Source organism: Bufo bufo, chromosome 4, assembly GCF_905171765.1.
Source record: "Bufo bufo chromosome 4, aBufBuf1.1, whole genome shotgun sequence".
NCBI classification, from domain to species: Eukaryota; Metazoa; Chordata; class Amphibia; order Anura; family Bufonidae; genus Bufo; species Bufo bufo.
The window spans coordinates 335,033,510-335,054,625 of NC_053392.1; the positions used below are offsets into that span (position 1 = coordinate 335,033,510).

The window sequence follows — 21,116 nt, forward strand, 5'->3', positions numbered from 1 at the left end:
TACACCTATTTATATGCCATGTTACACTTATGTTTGATGCTTGAGAAAGGCTCTGTGTTTTGAGCCGAAACGTCGCATATATGTATGTGTGTATGTGTGAATGTGTGTATGTATGTATGTATATATATATATATATATATATATATATATATATATTTATATATATATATGTGTGTGTATATGTATAATTCATACTCAACCCCTCCTTAATATTATGGGGGGGGGGGGGAATATCTGGCCCGTCTCTGGTGGACTCAAGGAAACAGAATTAACGGTAAGTCTAATTACGGTTTTTCCATTTCGTCCACCATGACGGCTCTACTATGAGAGCTAAGTCAGCAGAAGCCGAAACATTAATGCAGTAATGTTTGATAAAAGTATTTATACTTGACCAGGTGGCCGCTCTATAAATTTTCTAGATTTTCCCTTTTTCTGCCCACGAAGAAGCCATAGCTCTTGTAGAGTAGGCTTTTATATTTGTGGGGCTGTTTAGACCCGATTTTTGATAGCAACAGGCAATGGTAGATCTAATCCATCGTCCAATGGAGGCTTTAGATGCCTTTTTTCTCTTGTTTGGACCTGCGTATTGAACAAGAAGATTATCATCCTTTCTAAATTCCTTTGTTGAATCTAGGTACTGTATGATAGTATCCCGAACATCCAGGAGCTGGAACTGATCGTGTGATGGACAATCTTTGGGAAAAGATGAAAGGACAATTTCCTGATCTCTGTGAAAGTCCGACACAACCTTCGGCAGGAAACCTGGATCCAGAAGAAAAACTATTCTGTCTGGAAAGATGGTGAGGTATGGTTCCCGGCAGGATAGTGCCTGGATTTCGCCCAATCGTCTGGCTGAAGTTATTGCTACTAGGAAGGTCGTTTTTAATGACAGGTGTTTGAGTGAAATATCCTGAATAGGAGAAAAAGGTGACCCTGTCAGACCTCTCAGGACGAAGTTCAAGTCCCATTGAGGAGTCCTAAGGGTTAAGGATGGCCTTAACCTGGAGGCGGCTCTTATAAAGCTCCTTATCCACCTATGACTGGCTAGGTCAGTATCATAGCAAGCCCCCAAGGCCGAGACCTGTACTTTAAGAGTACTTGGTCTCAGGCCCAGATCTAATCCTCTTTGAAGAAAATCCAGTACTTTCTCAATATTTGGGGTAGAGTCTACCGGCGGGTTCTGGCCTAGCCAGCTACAGTATTTCTTCCAGATTTTAAAATAAAATCGCAGAGGTGACTTCTTTCCTGCTGGATTTGAGGGAATTTATAACCTTCTCAGATAGCCCCCTGCTTTTTAGGACCTCACGCTCAGGCTGAATTTGAACAGTCCTGGATTCTGATGAAGGATTGGGCTGTGAGAAATTATGTTCTCCTGTGGGGGAATTCTCCAGGGTTCTTCCAGAACTAGTTCCCTTAGTACTGGGAACCAATTTCTTTTTGTCCAGTATGGAACAACCAGTATTACTATTACTGGGTCCGACCTTATCTTTTGCAGCACTCTGGGTATTAGCGGCCAAAGGGGAAAGGCATAGGCCCCAAGTCCACCTGATTGAGAATGCGTCCACTGCCCAAGGGTTGTCCCAGGGGTTTAGAAAGCAGAAAGGATGGACTTTTGCGTTTTTTCTTGACACAAACAGGTCTATCCGGGGGGTTCCCCCATCTCCTGGTGATCTGATGGAATACCTCCGAGTCTAGGGCCCATTCTCCTGGATCTATGGTCATCCTGCTGAGAAAATCCGCCTGAATATTTTCAGTACCCTTTAAATGGATAGCTGTGATGGAGGGAACATTTCTTTCTGCCCAGAAGAATATTTTTTCCGCCAGATCTTTTAAGCTTGGGGATCTTGTGCCCCCCTGATGCTTCAGATATGCGACTGCTGTTACATTGTCTGAAAGGATCTTCAGGTGTTTTCCGGATACCTTGTCTTGTGATGCCTTCAGAACCTCCCAGATCGCCCTCAGTTCTCTGTGGTTCGATGACTTTGTTCTTATGATGTCCGACCAAGTGCCCTGGTAGCTTAGCGAGCCTATCTTTGCTCCCCATCCTGTGCTGCTTGCATCTGTATAAATTTGTATCTCTGGATTCTTTAGCCAGGGTACACCTCTTAGCAAGTTTCTGTTTTCCGTCCACCAGTTTAAATCTGATCTTACGTGGTTTGGGATGGAGATTCTTTTTTCTAGAGAGCACTGCCTCTTGTCCCAATTCTTCAGGATCCACGACTGGACTATCCTGGTATGAGCCTGGGACCAAGATACCGCCGTTCTACAGGAAGTCATCATTCTCAAGAGGCTCATGGCACTGCGTACAGAGCACTGAGACTGACTCTGGAATTTTCTTGTTTTGTCTATAAAGGATTTTATTTTCTCCTGAGGGAGGGATGTAATCTGGGAAACTGAGTCCAGGATCACTCCCCAAAAATTTATTCTGGTTGATGGAATCATGCATGATTTCTTTAGGTTTATTATCCAGCCTAGGTCTGAGAACCTGCATATTATGGTCGTTGGTAAGGCTGGTTGTTTCCAGTTCCGAGGATCCTAGAACTAGGAAATCGTCTAAGTATGGAAATATTTTTATTCCTTCCGCTCTCAGGGGGGATATCATTTCCACTACGAGCTTCGTGAATACCCTTGGGGCAGAGGACATTCCAAAGTGTAACACTGTGAACTGGAAGTGTTTTACTTCTCCCAAGTTGTCCACTAGAGCGAATCTGAGGCATTTCTGAGATGTTTTGTTTATGGGGACGTGATCGTAAGCGTCCTTTAAGTCTATGGACGTCATGAAATCTCTGGCTTTGATCAAAGGAATGATGGATGTTATGGATTCCATCCTGAACTTTCTGTATGTGACAGCTTTGTTTAGTCCCTTTAGATTTATAATAGTGTGGAAGGTACCATCTGGTTTCTGAACCAGAAATAAATTTGAGTAGTAACCCCTTCCTCTTTCCATACTGGGGACTTCTGCTACCACTCCTGAATCTATAAGTTGAAGGACCCCTTGCCAGATGTTATTTTGAACTTTTTTGGAGGGGCTGAGGAAAATTCTATCTGGTAGCCATTTCGTAGGATGTCTAATAAGGCCCACGGATTTTTGGTGACGGATTCCCACCGGGACAGAAAATTCCTCAGTCTTCCCCCTACTCTGGCATCATTGTTTATCTGACTGTCTATTCTGGGGGTTGAGAAGGAAACCTCTGCCTTTCCCCCCTTCTGGTAACTCCACCTACCCAACTTCCCTTTGCCCCTATAGGGTCTAGTCTGGAAATTGAAGGAACGAAAGGGCTTCTTTTTACTTTCCTCCGGAAACCCTTTCTTTTTATCTGCAGCCTTCTCAAGAATGGAGTCTAACACGGGTCCAAAAACGTATTCCCTGGAAAAAGCTATAGAACATAGCGTCGCTTTTGATGTTCTATCCCCTCCCCATGCTTTCATCCACAATGCCCTTCTAGCTGAATTGGTGAGAGCAGCATCCTTGGTGGCGAACCTCACCGACTCCGCTGAGGCATCCGCCAAGAAGGCAGTGGCTGATCTGAGGAGTGGAATAGAATTAAATATTTCCTCTCTTGGGGTTTTGTTTTTAATATGGTCTTCCAACTCATTGAACCAGAAACACATGGACCTAGCCACCGACGTCGCAGCTATGTTGTTTTTGATACCAAACATAGATGCCTCCCAGGATTTTTTTTAGGAGTGAGTCGACCTTCCTTTCCATTGGGTCCTGCAGTTGTGACGAGTCCTCGAAAGGGAGGGAGGTCTTCTTGACTACCTGAATGTCAATTTTTGGGGTTTCATTAAAGTTTAACGTCCGCTGGATCGAATAATAGCCTATTCCTGAATTCCCTGGATACCCCCAGTCTTCTTTTAGGGTCCGTCCACTCATCCAGGATCATATTTTTTATGTTTTCATTCATTGGAAATACTTAGTTTTTTGGCTTTAAGTCCCCCAAACATCTCATCCAGGACAGATTGTGGTTTTGTTCACCTCAATACCCATGGTTGCTCTGACAGCGTCCAATAATTCCTCCATGTCTTCGGAAGAGAAAAAATATTTTTTACTATCCTCCACAATTTCACCCTCTGATAGAGCGTCAATGTTCTGTCTAGAGGTGGAGGCCTCCTCGTCCATATCCTCTAAATCAGAGGATACATCATTTGTCTCTCTCCCCACAGGGGAACTCACAGTTGGAGTAGCCGAGGGGGCTTCAGATTCCATTTGGACTGCAGGGGCGTCAGGGGCTTCAGGGACAGACATCTGTGGTTTGTCTGCTCTAGGAGAGAGATCCGGATGTATGCCTCAGCCTATTCAAACTTGCCGCTTCTAATACCCAAAGCGGCGTCTGACGTCATCGCGGTGCGCTCCGGTCCAAGCTACGCCCCTTCCGCCTTCTGCCGGCCGAAGCAGAGTGCAGCGCTGAGGCTTCAACCCGGAGTCGGCGTACAGCGTGCTCTGCGATGCGTGGTCAGCTTCCTCGATACAGGCTCCTGCAGACAGGAACGAGATCAGCTCCATAGGTATCCTCTGCCCAGCTTTGGACTCAACCGCAGGAGGGCTGTGAGGTGCCCCCGTAGGGACAGGAAACACTGAGGGTGAGAGTGGGTGGTGGCCTTTTAAACCCTGTGTTCCTGCCCCTACAGAGGTCAAGGGGTCAATCTCCTAGTAGAGCCATCATGGTGGACGAAATGGAAAAATGATTTTAGACCTTCCTGGTGCCCAGCCACGCCCCCCTGTGAAGGACCCCAGCACCACCTATGTCCTCCGAATCTCCTCCTTTCATCAGTTAGATTGCCGTAATCTCACGATGCGCGAGCTCGCGCATGCGCAGTGCCGGTATAGTGTTCCTTCCTTGTGCTGGCATCAGCCTCAGGGAAGGAACTGCGCATGCGTGAGCTCGCGCATCACAAGATTACGGCAATCTAACTGACGAAAGAAGGAGATTCGGAGGACATAGGCTGTGCTGGGCTCCTTCACAGGGAGGCGTGGCTGGGCACCAGGAAGGTTAGTGCAGCCCCTTGGGCTCCTTACAAAGCTCATTTACATATCTCTCAAATCATTTTTTAAACAAAATAAAAAGGACACAGCCCTATACGATCGGTATATTGCAGACATACTAGCGGCGATCTAGCCGTGCATGTCTGCAGCTCTATAACCGAAAATGAGGTGACAGAATCCCTTTAAAGGGGTTGTCGGGATCAAGTGATATCCTCAACGCCAGCAGAGGAAGGCCGTTCTTCAGCTGGTATTGCCTGGGGACAACCAGTCATTTCTCCTGCAGTGGCCAGACGTGGGTAAATGTATTTTTGCTTTTACTGGGGGCACAGTAGGACATTACTGTATTCAGGAGACAGAGTATCTATTATATTTGTTGGGGTGCAGCAGTCACTATTAGGGCTGCAGCTATTGATTATTTTAGTAATCAAGTATTCTACCGATTAAGGCTACTTTCACACTAGCGTTCGGGGCTCCGCTTGTGAGCTCCGTTTGAAGGGGCTCACAAGCGGCCCCGAACGCATCCGTACTGCCCCAATGCATTCTGAGTGGATGCGGATCCGCTCAGAATGCATCAGTCTGGCAGCTTTCAGCCTCTGCTCCGCTCAGCAAGCGGACACCTGAACGCTGCTTGCAGTGTTCGGGTGTCCGCCTGGCCGTGGGGAGGCAAACGGATCCGTCCAGACTTACAATGTAAGTCAATGGGGACGGATCCGTTTGAAGATGACACAATATGGCTCAATTTTCAAACGGATCCGTCCCCCAACAAAAAAAAAAAGCTACGTGCAATCCGTATTTTTTAAAAATGGCGAATCGCGCATTTTTTTTATTTTTTTCTGTTCCGGCATTCACCGCATAGATTTTTTTCTATTTGAATAGCTTGGACTTTTCGGACGTGGCGATATGTGATATGTTTTCTAACACTGTTTATTTATTGTTTATATACATTTTATATGTAATTAATACTTAATATTTTGGTGTTTTTTTTTTACTTTTTATTTAATAACTATTTCCCCCCTTAGGGGCTAGAACCTGGGATTTTTTCATCCCTTGTCCTATTCACCCTGATAGAGCTCTATCAGGGTGAATAGGACTTTACACTCTCCCTGCTGCTCTGTGTCCATGGTAACTGATCGGAGCCCCAGGATTACACTGCTGGGGCTCCGATCAGAAGCTGCCACTGCACCACCAATGAGAAGAGGTGAGGGGACTCTGTGGCCACTGCCAATGATTTTAATACTTAGGGGGTTGAGGGAGGGGGGGGGCACTGAGCCACCAATGATTCTAACACTGGGGGGGGAGGCGCGCACTGCACCACCAATGATAATTAACCTTTAATACAGGAGGCGGGTACTGGCAGCAAATCAGTGTGGCACCTGAGGGGTTAACTGCCGCTGATTGCAGCTCCCTGTGAAAGGCAGGGTGCCGGCAATGTGATTCTGCTGCCGGCACCCGCCTCCTGTATTAAAAGTTAAAGACTACCTTTCGTGGGTAAAGGTCGTCCTATCATTGGTAGCGCAACCCCTCTCTCACCATTGGTGGCAGCAGCACAGGGGGGAGTGAGAGACTGCTTCCTTTTCCCCTGTGCTGCTGAGGGAACATGAGCGCGCTGACAGCAGCGCGCTCATGTTCTGTGATACTAGGCTGCGCAGCAGCGCAGGCCAATATCGAAAAAATGGAAATCCCGGGATCGTATCGATACCGGGACAAAAGTATCGATTGGGTATCTAAATTTCGATACCCGCAACAACCCTACCCTCAAGTGCTATCCGTTCCCCCTCCAATGCAATTAGTTCCTCCAGCAGTGCCACCATCTTCCCCCAGTGCCATTCCACCCCCCAGTGTCCTCATTTCCCCCTCCAATGCCACCAGCTGCTCCCAGTGCCATTAGTTCCCCCACTCCCCCTACTAGCTATCAGTGTCCAGCCACAATGCCAGTGAACTAATATAATTAGCTTTCCTGTAGGGGCACTGCCGACACTCCAGAGATCTTCCATCCTCTTCAAGTGCTGCACTGGGACCCGACGTCACACAGCATCAGGTCATAGTGCGTGCAATGTGTCCTGACGATATGTATGTCAGGATCCAGTGCGTCAGTGACCATGAAGCGTGAGTAATAGCAAGCTCTTAACTCTCACTCCATGGTCACATGGCACAAACAAATAATCGATGCAAAAAATTTGCATCGAGGATTTTTTTTGTGTCGAGTTAGCGCACGCTAGTATGCATCGTGTGTCGGGAGCGGGGAAGAAGCGCAGCAAGCGCTTCCGATACTCACCCTCCCTGGTCTTCTTTGATGGGGCCCCGTGCTGCACTGTCCTGACCCCGTACAGCATCAGGACGTAGTGTGCGCACTATGACCTGACGCTGCACGCTGTCAGGTGACAGTGCAGCGTGAGCTGGAGAACACAGGGGAGCGAGACGCCGGACCCGGAGATGAAGAGGAGCCGCGGTGCAGGAGGGGAGTTTTTTTATTTTATTCATCTGAGGTCTGATAGGGGTTATTAAAGGTCTGATCTGAGGTCTGATAGGGGTTAATAAAGTCAGTGAGGAGAGGGGGTGGGGTGGAAATTGGCATTTGGCACTATTATAAATCTAAATTATAAATTGACTACCAACTAAGGGCTTTATTAATTTATAATTTACATTTATAATACACTAGTACCAAATGCAAATGTCCACCACCTCAGTGACTTCCAATTAATATAATATATATTATGAGATATAAAATATCGGTATAAATTATCGGCTATCGGACAGAAAGTTCAGATTATCGGCTCTAAAAAAAAAAAAATATTAAATAAAAAAACAATATTGTCAATAGGTTATCAAAATCTGATTGGTGGGGGTCCAACTCCCAGAACCCTCGCCCTTCCCATCACAGCACGGCCCCATTCAAGTGAATGGGGCAGAGCAGTGATACCAAGCATAGCCGCTGTCCAACTACGGCACTGTGCTTGGTAAACTGCACGGAGGCAGATACGCACAGAGCGCCACAGCCTCTTCAAAAAGCAGATTGACAGGCGTGTTGGGAGTTAAGATCCCCACCGGTCACATACTGAGGGCAGGTCATCATCAATATTTAAGACCAGCAATAAAGGGTTTTTCCCCATTCGTGGAGTGATGGCATATCTAAACCGTATGCTATCACTTTATGATTGGGGGTTTAATCTCTGGGAACCCCTGCCATTCCAGAGAATAATTTGCATCCCCTTCTAATTTTTCCCTGCACACCGTCGCTCCCGGCCACCCAGCTCTCCATTGGCCCTATACAAATAAAAAAGGGCTACAGCCTAGTTCCCTGGTCAGGTTGGGGGCTACTGTAGAAGGGGACAATCAGTAAAGGCAATGTAATGCCCTTCATTCTGAGGATTGGTGGGGTCCCAGAGGGTGGACCCTCCCCAATCGAAGTGATGGCATATTTTAGCAACACACCATCAACTTTAGGAGATGAGAAAGCTCCTTTAACATGCATGCTGGAAATGGTGTAAAAAATGTGCTTCGTGCATACGCCGACCCCATCCCGCTCTGACAACTTTATACTGCGTACTGAAACACACTAACTCATTCCAGAGCTGGTCGGAGAGTACACGATCCAGTGTGGGAAAAGCTGGCCAGAAACAATGGAGCCAGGATTACACAGCTCTGGCTATCGGAGCTCTTTTCTGAAGCCCTCTTCACTCAACATCTCGCTTAGGACATTCTTTGTTTCCTGGAGGTGCACAGCCAACTCCCCATTAGTTTACCGTCTGATTTAAGTCTGTTACCTGTGACATCATAATCCACGGTGGGCTATGTCACAGGAATAAATGGCCAAATATTCCTTTTAAATAACGTTTATAACTTGCAGCAAGTCACCGCAAATTGCATGGCCCCAAAATCCTTCCCTCCCAACCTCTTCACATAAAGGAAAAACAGAGTAAAAGACACTGGAAATTAGAAGAGAGTCAAGTGGTACTTTATTTTGTTGCTGGATGCTTTTTAGAAGCCAACGAACATAATGAATAATACTGCGGGGCTTCTTTCATCCTGCTTGACTAGTCATAGGCATAAACATAAAGCTGCCCCGTTACCATGGAGTCTACTTTTATACTGCCATTTCAAGTAGGCCAAGGTAGCCTTGATACAGCTGGGTTTACATTTCCATTAAAATAGTTGTTTGAAAGTTTAAAAAGAAGCTATTCACTTTGGCTTACTGTTTATTGCTTATGTTAATATCCAATTAACTTTCAAAAGAGCATCTCAATGCAGTGAGCATCAGAAGTGAGCTTGGGAAAACAAACAAAAGAGGTGGAATATGTGAAGCAAGAAGCGCACTGTGCTACAGCTGCACAACGGAGGACGCGCGCCGCGGCGGACCCCGAGCCAAGCACATCCAAGATCCACATGCTCAGAACTTGCCTCACTGCTAATCTAGAGTCATCAGAAAATCACCTATTGTTTAAATTATATACTAGTATTATATTATACTAGTATTCAGCGGCTCACCCACCTTCTCCCCAAAAGGACCCGGTGCTCACTCCACGGATTCACCCAAATCCGATTAAGAAAATGCAAGGTAAATAAATTGTTGGAGGGCACTCAATTACCTGAAAACATCCAGCAGGGTATCAGTAAACCTATTTATTATACATAAAATAATCGCATAAAAACACACAATCTATAACACCATGTACGCATATGTAGGATACACCTGTTGGACCCTACTATATTATCACATAGGAATATGCAAATGTCGATTGAACACGCTATATATATGCCACAGTTGGTGATCAAGTGCGGTCATAAAAAGATTGCGTAATAATACTGCAGCCAGATTCGGACTACCTACATCAGGATTGAGTCCACCAATTGGATTTATGGACATTTGAGTATTCCTATGTGATAATATAGTAGGGTCCAAAAGGTGTATCCTACATATGCGTACATGGTGTTATAGATTGTGTGTGTTTTTATGTGAATATTTTATGCGAATATTGCTGCGATTATTGTTTAAACTATATTTTTATATTAAAGGGGTTCTGCAGTTTTTTTAAACTGATCTATCTTCTGGATAGATCAGCATCTGATCAGCAGGGGTCCGACACCCGGGACCCCCGCCGATCAGCTGTTTGAGAAGGCAGCGGGGCTCCAGCAGCGCCACGGCCTTCTCACTGTTTACCGCTGGCCCAGTGACGTCACGACTAGTATCAATGGCCTGGGCGGGGCTAAGCTCCGTTCACTTAAATTAAGCTTAGCCCCGCCCAGGCCAGTGATACTAGTCGTGACATCACTGGGCCTGCGGTAAACCGCGAGAAGGACGAAGCACTACAGCCAGCGCCGCTGCCTTCTCAAACAGCTGATCGGCGGGGGTCCAGAGGATAGATCAGCATTTTTTTTTTTTTTTTTTTTAAACTGCAGAACCCCATTTAAGCATATTTTAAAGAATTCTTGAAATGTTATTTTTAATTTTCCATGTTTATATTTAAAACAATCTTGGCCTCTAAGCCTAATAACAGGTGCTTCTTCTTGGTTTGTACAGAGCACTTTTCAGCAGTCATCTCCTTATCATTACAAGCAGGATTAGGTTGACAGATATTAGACCAGACAGATCGATCAGACAACACAGGATCTACCATTCACAATTGCTGATATCACAGCTTAGGCTACTTTCACACTAGCATGTTTACTGGATCCGGCAGGGTTCAGCAAAAACGCTTCCGTTACTGATAATACAACCGTCTGCATCCGTTATGTACGGATCCGGTTGTATTATCTTTAACATAGCCAAAACGGATCTGTCATGAACTCTATTGAAAGTCAATGGGGGACGGATCCGTTTTCTATTGTGGGAGAGAAAACTGATCCGTCCCCATAGACTTGCATTGGGGGTAATGCCGGATCCGTCTTGCTCCGCATCCCAGGACGGAAAGCAAACTACAACATGTTGCGGTTTGCTCTCCCGTATGGGAACGCAACTAAACGGAACAGAATGCATTTTGGAGCATTCAGTTTCGTTCAGTTCAGTCCCCATTGACAATGAACAAAGACAAAACTAAAGCGTTTTTTTTCTGGTATTGAGCCCCTTTGACGAATCTCAAAAAACAAAAAAAAAAAAAAAAAAAAAATATCCACATATCCCATTATTGTCCGCATTATGACAAGGATAGGACTGTTCTATTAGGGGCCAGCTGTTTCATTCCACAAAATACGGAATGCACACGGACATCATGCGTATTTTTTGCGGTTCTGTGTCTTGCAGACCACAAAATACATACGATTGCGTGCACAAGTCCTAAACGTGAGGATAGGTCATCAATATTGTAACACTGCACAACCTCTTTAGGCCTCACACGATCATAATTTTCTTCCAAACCCAATTCACATTTTTTCCAGATCACATGCAGACCCGTTTATTTCTATGAAGCCCCAAAAATGCAAAAAGCATATGGATGTATTAGAGGGCATCTGTCAGCAGATTGGTACCGACCTATGAAACTGGGTGACCTGTTACATGTGCACTTGGCAGCTGAAGGCATCAACCCATGTTCATAAGTGCCCGCATTACTGAGAAAAGTGATGTTTTACTATATGTAAATCATTCCTCCAGGACCAACAGGGCGTTACTATTACACCTAGAGTTTTACTCTCTCTGTAACTGCCGCGTCCTCTGCACTTTAAGGGTACATTCAGACGACCGTGTGTAATCCTTTCCGTTTTGCGGTCCGCAAATAACAGAACTGCGTGTCCGCATTTTGTGGACAAATGACTTCCGTTTTTTCCGTATGTCTTCCGTTTTTTATGGTCCGCAAAAAACGGAAGAAAAAAAAAAAAATAATAATAATAATAATTATAATTAAGGCCTTCAAAAATACGGAAACTGATTCGTAAAAAACGGATGAAATACGGAAACGATTCCATACGTCATCCGCAATTTGTGAATCCATTGACTTGAATGGGGCTGCGGACGAATCTGTGCGGACAATAGTAGTACAAGCTTCATATTTTTTGCGGACTAGAAATGTGGAAACACGGATGCAGACAACATACTGAACGCTGTCCGCACATTTTATCCACCCAGAGAAATGAATGGATCCGCATCTATTCTGCAAAATGTGGAACGGATGCGGATAAAATTATACAGTCGTGTGAATGTACCCTTATTGACAGGGCTAGGTTTGATAAGTTTACACTGCCACTGCCTGGCCCTGTCAAAGTGCAGGTGCAGTTGCAGAGAGCAGAACCCCTAGGTGTAACGGTAACACTCTCATTGCTCCTAGAGGCTCATTCATCATTTTTCTCAGTAATGCGGGCACATATGAACATGGGACCAACACAGACCCCTTTAGCTGCCAAGCGCACATGCAACAAGTCAGCCAGTTCAATGGGTACTAATCTGCTGACAGATGCCCTTTAATGAAGGTAAAATAAATGATTTTTCCCCAAAATGCGTAGAAGGCAATGATAAAAAAAACGCTGCCCCATAGCCTTTTAAGAGAAGTGCTAGATGGGTCTTCCGCTGTCTCTTACAGCTGAGGACAGCACTTCAGTTTCCTGAAACAGATGTTTTACACACGTAAGCAGTCATGAAATGGTGATCACTAGGTCATCTGAGAGGGGATATATTATACATTATCAGTCTGCAAATCTACATACGTACCCCGCAAAACTCTGAGGCAACCTTCTAGGGAGGCGATTATCTCAATGTGACCAGTGTACATAGCCTCTGACGGGACTGACACTCTGCCCAAGATAAAGGGGTGGTCTTCTGAAGTGGTTTCACATTATATATATTTTATAATACAACTACCCCAGTAATCGCAGCAGCGCATTGGCCTACACACAAAGGGCTCATGCACACAGCCGTAGCCAGTTTTGCAGTCTGCAAATTAGATACACCCACTGTGTACATTCTGCAGAACAAAACTATAGAACAGTCCTATCTTTGTCTGTAAAGTGGACAAGAATAGGACCTGCTCTATATTTTTTGCAGGGCTGTGGTACAGACATACAGCGCACAGTTGGCATATTTTGCAGCCCCGCTGAAGTGAATAGGTCCACATTCGACCCGCAAAAAACGACGATTGGATGCGGCAAAAAAAAAAAAAAAAAAAAAAAAAAAGAAAAACACACACCATGGCCGTGTGCATGAGCCCTAAGCTCCAAACTTCTGGGACAACGGGCAATCCATGAATTATGGGGAAGTAGACTATATTAGTAACTTTCTTTCTATAGGAACAGCACTTTCTCCATTAACCCACCTAGACCTCTCTGTAATCTGCTCCCTTCCCAGTAGTCATACACTAGCCTCGTCCGCCCCCGGCACATTCAGAATCACACCGCAATGTTACATGACGGCCGCCCTCAGTCCCACTTCTGATGAGAGAGGCTAGATTTTGATGCGGTCAGTGAGAGCAACTAACCAAGCAACCTGGTCACTAGCTGAGATTTTCTAGTAGCCAAAGTTAACCTGTTCATGTCCAGTCATCAAATATCTCTGTATATGCACATGGTTATGCACTACCTTGAGGGGGGGGGAAAGGGCTACAGCTAGATACAGAGCCGTCTTCTCTGGAATGAAGGAAATTAATGATTAAACAGTTCCACGCTTTATATTAAGGTGAAGACACAAATGAGACGTTGGTAAATCATCTCAGTTTACCCTTGGCTATGTCCTGTGAAATCCCTGTAAGGCTATGGGATCCAATGACTGTGTCAACATGGCCTAAAACAAGCTATAATAAGGCTGTGGTAATGGGGAAGAAACAGTTAAAGAGTATACTGAAATACATCTTCCAGAGAATCAACCCAGGATTTGCAATGTCACAAACAACATAAAGTCACCCCCTGCTGCTTCTGCGAGTCAGAAGTCTGAAGTCCCTTCCAATGTCACGTGCACCTCTGCATCCATTCACTGGCATTAGTGGTCAAAAGTCGCTTGGGGGTGAAGCCGATGAATGGATGCAGATGGGCCCATGAGGACAGATGGGACGTCGCACTTCTGGTCCAGCAGGGACAGGACATGTAACCACTGAGGTCAGTGAATGGCTGCAGTGGTGCACGTGATCACACATTGGATGTCAAACTTCCAGTTAACAGCAGAGATGAGACTTCCAGCGCTGATAAACAGGCGAGGGGGGTTTCTTTTATTACGTTAAATGTTTTCTGGCCCTTAGTTGATTTTACCTTGGGGGTCAGACAAACCCTTTGATTTCACATGTTTTTTCCTACAAACCTTAGATCAGGCAAGTCTCTGGCTGGAAGGCAAATGCAAACTGCCTCCCGCAACGCTGTGTCTGCAATAGACAGAAGGTTCCTTCACACCCTGCAGAACTTTCTCTGTCTGAACATCAGTTCCATTCACCTGAATGAGACTTGCCGCCAAAAGATCTCATCCAGGCGAGTGCAGCCGGTTTTCAGTCGCAGAAAACTTCTGCAACAAAATCTGCCGTGAAGATGCCATAAGGTTAGGGCTACACAGTCCGACAACTACCACGACCAGGATAGCAGAGCAGCAGTGATCCCACCAAAATAAATGGGATTGCAGAGCGAGTTTTTTTTAGAGTCATGCTGCGATCCCATTCATTTCTATGGGATCATCATGGCTGCATCAGCCATCGCACGACCAGTGTCACTGGGTAGCCCTAGCCTAAGGCCTCATGCACACAGCCATATCTGACATTTGGTTCGCTTCCATATAAATCCCACTTTGTTCCCACCTCACCCCCCTAAATAAAAAAGGGCCATTTACAGCTGCAAAAAGGACGTGTGGATCCGTTTAAGGCCTCTTGCACACAAATGTATTTTTATTCTGTGTCAGTTTCATTTTTGTGGTTTCAGTTCGCGGGACCATTCATTTCAATGGTTCTGCAAAAATACTGAATGTACTCCGTGTGAATTCCGTTTCCATATCTCCATTCCGCTAAAAGATAGAACTTGTCCTATTATTGTCCACATAATTGACAAGGATAGTACTGTTCTATTAGGGGCCAGCTGTTCCGTTCCGCAAAATACGGAATGCACACGGACGTCATCTCTATTTTTTGCGGACCGCAAAATACATACGGTCGTGTGTAAGAGGCCTAAAAGATAGATTTGCATGTCGCCCCATAAAAATTAAAGGGTTAGCACACCATCTGTCCAAATGAAACTGGATCGCACACTGAAGAAAAATACGGTCGTTCACATGAGCCCCAAGTACGTTCGTTTTTAGCAAAGTCCAGCCCCTTTCAGCCATCTACAAGCCAAAAATGGAATTCTGCAGTTACATGGCAATTCCTACAGTCTGCCTCCTGCTCAATTTCATCAATGATTCACATCAATGTCCTCAGGCCACCTAATGTGTAACGAGGTGTCCAGACTCTCCCCAAGGGAGACAAAGATCGGGCACTTAGATTTCAAATGCCCAACCAATCATTTTGTTCTTGGGGAGATAAGCCAAGGACAGGAGTCTGGCAGCAGCTTTCTTCCTTCTTCCCATTCAGAACACATGCACGCTTGGTCGAGCCGAGCATGCATGTGTATGAGGGGGGGGGGGGGGGGTTTGAGAGACAACTGCTGGCTAAATGAAGTTAGGCTCTCATTTACAAAGCAGTGGCACAAAGGGTGGGTTCACAGCATGTTTTATGCCTCTGTTTGACGTATACAGTCCAGAAAAAAACAAAACTAAATAAATAAATAAAAAATTAACAGATGTCACTGTATGTCATCAGTAGGGGGCGTCTGTTTAACATATACATTAGGCTACTTACACACTAGCATTTTTACTGGATCCAGCAGGGTTCAGCAAAAACGCTTCCGTTACTGATAATACAACTATCTGCCTCCGTTATGAACGGATCCGTTTGTATTATCTGTAACGTAGCCAAAACGGCTCCGTCATGAACCGGTATTGAGACCCTATGATGGATCTCAATATCGGAAAATAGAAACACTAGTGTGAAAGTAGCCTTAAACGGATGGGAAAAACTTGATGTGAACCCAGCCTCCAGTGGCTTGCAAACAGCAGGTGGCTCCTAGGCCTCAGCATGCGGCTCTCAAGCTGTTGGTATACAATTTATCACCGATATCACTGGTGGATGGCACTGATATAAGAACCATATCACCGGCTGCTGTAATCAGGATCATACAATATTCAGCATTGTAATAGTGGACCTTGCACAATATGACTGCCACGACTTTGCAATATTGCAGTTTTTTGTGTTTCTTTATTAATTTAATGTTGAGTTAAAGACTATAAACATAGTTGGGGTGCAATTTTATTATGATTGCATTCCAATCATTCTGGGCTAAAAATTATTTTTGCCATATAAAGGGTTAAAGAGAACATGTCACCATGAAAGTGCAGAGTAAGGCTACTTTCACACTAGCGTTCGGAGCGGGTCCGTCTGATGTTTCATCAGACGGATCCGCTCCTATAATGCAGACGTTTGCATCCGTTCAGAACGGATCCGTCTGCATTATAACTTAGAAAAATTTCTAAGTGTGAAAGTAGCCTGAGCGGATCCGTTCAGACTTTACATTGAAAGTCAATGGGGAACGGATCCGCTTGAAGATTGAGCCATATTGTGTCATCTTCAAACGGATCCGTCCCCATTGACTTCCATTGTAAGTCTGGACGGATCCGCTTGCCTCCGCACGGCCAGGCGGACACCCGAACGCTGCAAGCAGCGTTCAGGTGTCCGCTCACTGAGCGGAGTGGAGGCTGAACGCTGGCAGGCGGATGCATTCTCAGTGGATTCGCGTCCACTCAGAATGCATTAGGGCCGGACGGCTGCGTTCAGGGCCGCTCGTGAGCCCCTTCAAACGGAGCTCACGAGCGGACACCTGAACGCAGGTGTGAAAGTAGCCTAAGGCTACTTTCACACTTGTGGCAGAGTTATCCGGCAAGCAGTTCCGTTGCCGGAACTGCCTGCCAGATCCAACAAAACGTATGCCAACTTACAAATGCATTGAAATGCCGGATCCGTCTTTCCGGTGTCATCCAAAAAAACGGATCCAGCATTTATTATTTTCACCTTTTTTTTCAGTCTGGAAGGACGGATCCGGCACTAATACATTCCTATGGAAAAAAATGTCGGATCTGGCATTCAGGCAAGTGTTCCGGAATTTTGGAAGGAGATAAAACTGCAGCATGCTGCGGTATTATCTCCGTCCTGCAAAGTCAAAAAGACTGAACTGAACATATCCTGAACGGATTGCTCTCCATTCAGAATGCATGGGGATAAAACTGATCAGTTCTTTTCTGGTATAGAGCCCCTAGGACGGAAAAGAATAACGCTAGTGTGAAAGTACCCAAACAGGTTTTACTGAATGTTTTAGCTACAAAACTATACATCATTCTGCTCAGCTCCTCCTGCTCTATAACCTGCTGCCTGCAGATTGCACTGCGTGGTGACAGGTCCTCTAAGTTTCAGCCTAGCTGCAGAGTGTCTCCGTTCCCGCTATGTTGTTTTTCGAGGGCTTGATGGCTCAGTTTGATATGAATTTAATTATAATGGGTGTCTGTGAGCTAGGGATCGACCGATATTGATTTTTTAGGGCCGATACCGATAATTTGTGAACTTTCAGGCCGATAGCCGATAATTTATACCGATATCCTGTGAAATTTCATTTTTGAAAAAAAAAAAAAAATTCCTACACACATCTGCTGAAAATGAATATTTTTATTGTTAATGTGTAGTTTTTTTTTGTAAATCTTTCTTTTTTATTTATACTTAATATTTTGGTGTTTATTTTTTACTAACTTTTAACCCCCTTAGGGACTAGAACCCTTGTTCTATTCACCCTGATAGAGCTCTATCAGGGTGAATAGGATCTCACACTGTCGCTGCTGCTCTGTGCTTTGTGCACACAGCAGCATGGAGCTTACCATGGCAGCCAGGGCTTCAGTAGCATCCTGGCTGCCATGGTAACTGATCGGAGCCCCAGGCTTACACTGCTGGGGCTCCGATCGGTGGAGGAGGGGAGAGGGGACCCTGTGGCCACTGCCACCAATAATTAAAACTGGGGGGGCGCACTGCGCCACCAATGATTTTAATACTGGGGTGGGGGGGTCGCACTGCGCCACAAATGAATAATACTGGGGGTGGGGGCGAACTGCGCCACCAATGTTTTTAATACGTGGGTGGGGGGCGCACTGCTCCACCAATGATTAATACTGGGGGGCCACACTGCGCCACCAATTAACATAAATCTCTAATTTATTCATATACAGGAGGCGGTAGCTGGCTGCATAATCACATAGCCGACTCCCGACCTCTATGAGCGGTAGCTGCGATCCGCGGCACCTGAGGGGTTAACTACCGCAGCTACCGCTTATACCGCAGCCAGCTCCCGCCTCCTGTTCAATTTGAATGAATGAGTAAGTCAACATCATTGGTGGCGCAGTGGCCAAAGCCCCTCCCCTCCTCTTGTCTTCTCTCCTCTCATTGGCGGCAGCAGCACAGGGGGAGGGAGACACTGCTTCCTTCTCCCCTGTGCTGCTGAGGGAACACAGAGAGCGATGAAAGCAGCGCGTTCTGTGTTCCCCATACGTTATCGGTATATCGGCAAAATAGATGCAGATACCGATAACTGTCAAAATCCTGAATATCGGCCGATAATATCGGTAAAACCGATAATCGGTCGATCCCTACTGTGAGCTGTCAGGAATACGGGCTATACATGGCAGTCAGATGGGCAACATGACGGGACTCAGAGTCAGTGTAAAACTGAAACGAAGATACTCTGTGGCTAGGCTGAAACTATTGAAATTTTGAGAAAATGATTTTAAGCCCAAAATGAGTAAAATTGCAATAACAAAATCTGCCCCTGCACGTGTTCATATATTTTTTAGCTGTATAACAATATACGATCGTTCGGACGACTGCTCTCTCCCCATACACATACATTCTCAGCTCGACAGAATGTGTTTATGAATGCTATGTGGGGGGTGGAAGAAGACGCTGCCAGACAGTCTTTCTGACGGCTTCTCATCTCCCCAGAGAACCAAAGGTTCCACTTACATCAGTCAGGGGAGAGTCGCTAGCATCCCAAACCCATTAGGGTGCCGCCGGGTTCGGACGTCAAAAGTATAATGTGTATGGCCAGTTTTAGGGCCAAGACAATTATCGGGTTCATAGGAAAGCATGTTGCTGATAATTGGCATGTATAATTGTTCATAGGCTGATGGGCATCCTTCATTAGAATCCCTGTGTCATTAGGAGTGTGCTGCCGATCATGAATAGAACAGAATGAGGGATGAATGACTGTGGTAGTGATCATTCCTCCGCCTCCACTTTGCAACGGCCTGTGTAAGGGCTCTTTCACACTTGCGTTGTTCTGTTCCGGCATAGAGTTCCGTCGTCGGGGCTCTATGCCGGAAGAATCCTGATCAGGATTATCCCAATGCATTCTGAATGGAGAGAAATCCGTTCAGGATGCATCAGGATGTCTTCAGTTCCGGAACGGAACGTTTTTTGGCCGGAGAAAATACCGCAGCATGCTGCGCTTTTTGCTCCGGCCAAAAATCCTGAACACTTGACGCAAGGCCGGATCCGGAATTAATGCCCATTGAAAGGCATTAATCCGGATCCGGCCTTAAGCTAAACGTCGTTTGGACGCATTGCCGGAGCCGACGTTTAGCTTTTTCTGAATGGTTACCATGGCTGCCAGGACGCTAAAGTCCTGGCAGCCATGGTAAAGTGTAGTGGGGAGCGGGGGAGCAGTATACTTACCGTCCGTGCGGCTCCCGGGGCGCTTCAGAGTGACGTCAGGGCGCCCCACGTGCATGGATGACGTGTCACATGGATCACGTCATCCATGCGCATGGGGCGCTCTGACGTCATTCTGGAGCGCCCCGGGAGCCGCACGGACGGTAAGTATACTGCTCCCCCGCTCCCCACTACTACTATGGCAACCAGGACCTTAATAGCGTCCTGGGTGCCATAGCAACACTGAACGCATTTTGAAGACGGATCCATCTTCAAATGCTTTCAGTTCACTTGCGGTGTTACGGATCCGGCGGGCACCTTCGGCAAATGGAGTACACGACGGATCCGGACAACGCAAGTGTGAAAGAGGCCTTATAGACCAGAGCAAAGGAGCGCCGATGAACATGTTTATCTTCCATTGGCTCTCGTCCTGCCTGAATACTGGGCAGTTCAATACGCCCTTCAGAGGGATATCATACCTAAAACCAAATCCACTGACACTCCACATCCAATGCAAGTGACTGGAGTCTGTCATCAGTGTGGAATTACTCCCAGAAAAGCTGCAGATTAGCCAATTCTCCAGCGGATCTACGGCACATCAGCAGCAGAAATCCTCGAAATCTCTTATCAATTACATGGCCGGTTTAGGGGGCATTCACACAACCGTATTTTCTGTCCGCATCTGATCAGCATTTTTAGTGGATCGGATAGGGACCTGTTCATTTCAATGGGGTCACAAAAGATGCAGACAGCACTCCAGGTCCTGTTTGCATTCATGTGTAGGCCCCACAAAAAAAAAACAAAAAAAAAAAAAACGGACATGTCCTAATCTTGTCCATTTTGAGGACAACAGGCATTTCTAAGACAGGGTGGGATCTGCTGATCCGTAAGATGCGGAATGAACACCGGTATCCGTGTTTTGCAGATCCGCAATTTGCAGACCACAAAACAAATAGTCGTGTGAATGTCCGCTTACTCCAAGATGTGAAAAGCCCCTTAAGGAGTATATTCCAGGTATATTACACATTTGCATTGCATGCATCATGGCAGTGGGTTTACCTGACCCGAACTCACAGCTTCGTATGGATTTTTGAGGTTGAGTAGTGGTGATAAAACGTGCGTTTTAAATTTAGCGTCCAGTGTTCGGGTTATTGGAGAATCCCGTTCTGGATTCCGCTACCACGGACCATAATGAAATTCTATGACGGCATGCACCACGGAAGCCTCTAATAGGCATTCCGTCATAATAGAAGTGTATGCTGGCCAATACGCAATGCCTCTTATAGGCTTCCGTGGGGCATGCAGTCATAGAATTCCGTTATGGTCCGTGGTAGCGGAATCCAGAACGGGATTCTCCGATAACCCGAACCTTGGATGCCGAACTTAAAACACAAGTTGGCTCAACACTAGTTGTGAGCCCGGGCTGTCCAGTGGGTTCCTAACCTGTGTTCCTGAACATA

General features: G+C 45.9%; 1 protein-coding gene across 3 annotated transcripts in view; it reads right to left on the reverse strand.

Moving 5' to 3' along the window:
- The window catches only part of SNX3 (sorting nexin 3), a 56,427-nt gene that overhangs the window by 34,308 nt on the left and 1,003 nt on the right, over positions 1-21,116 (reverse strand). The window lies entirely within an intron of this gene.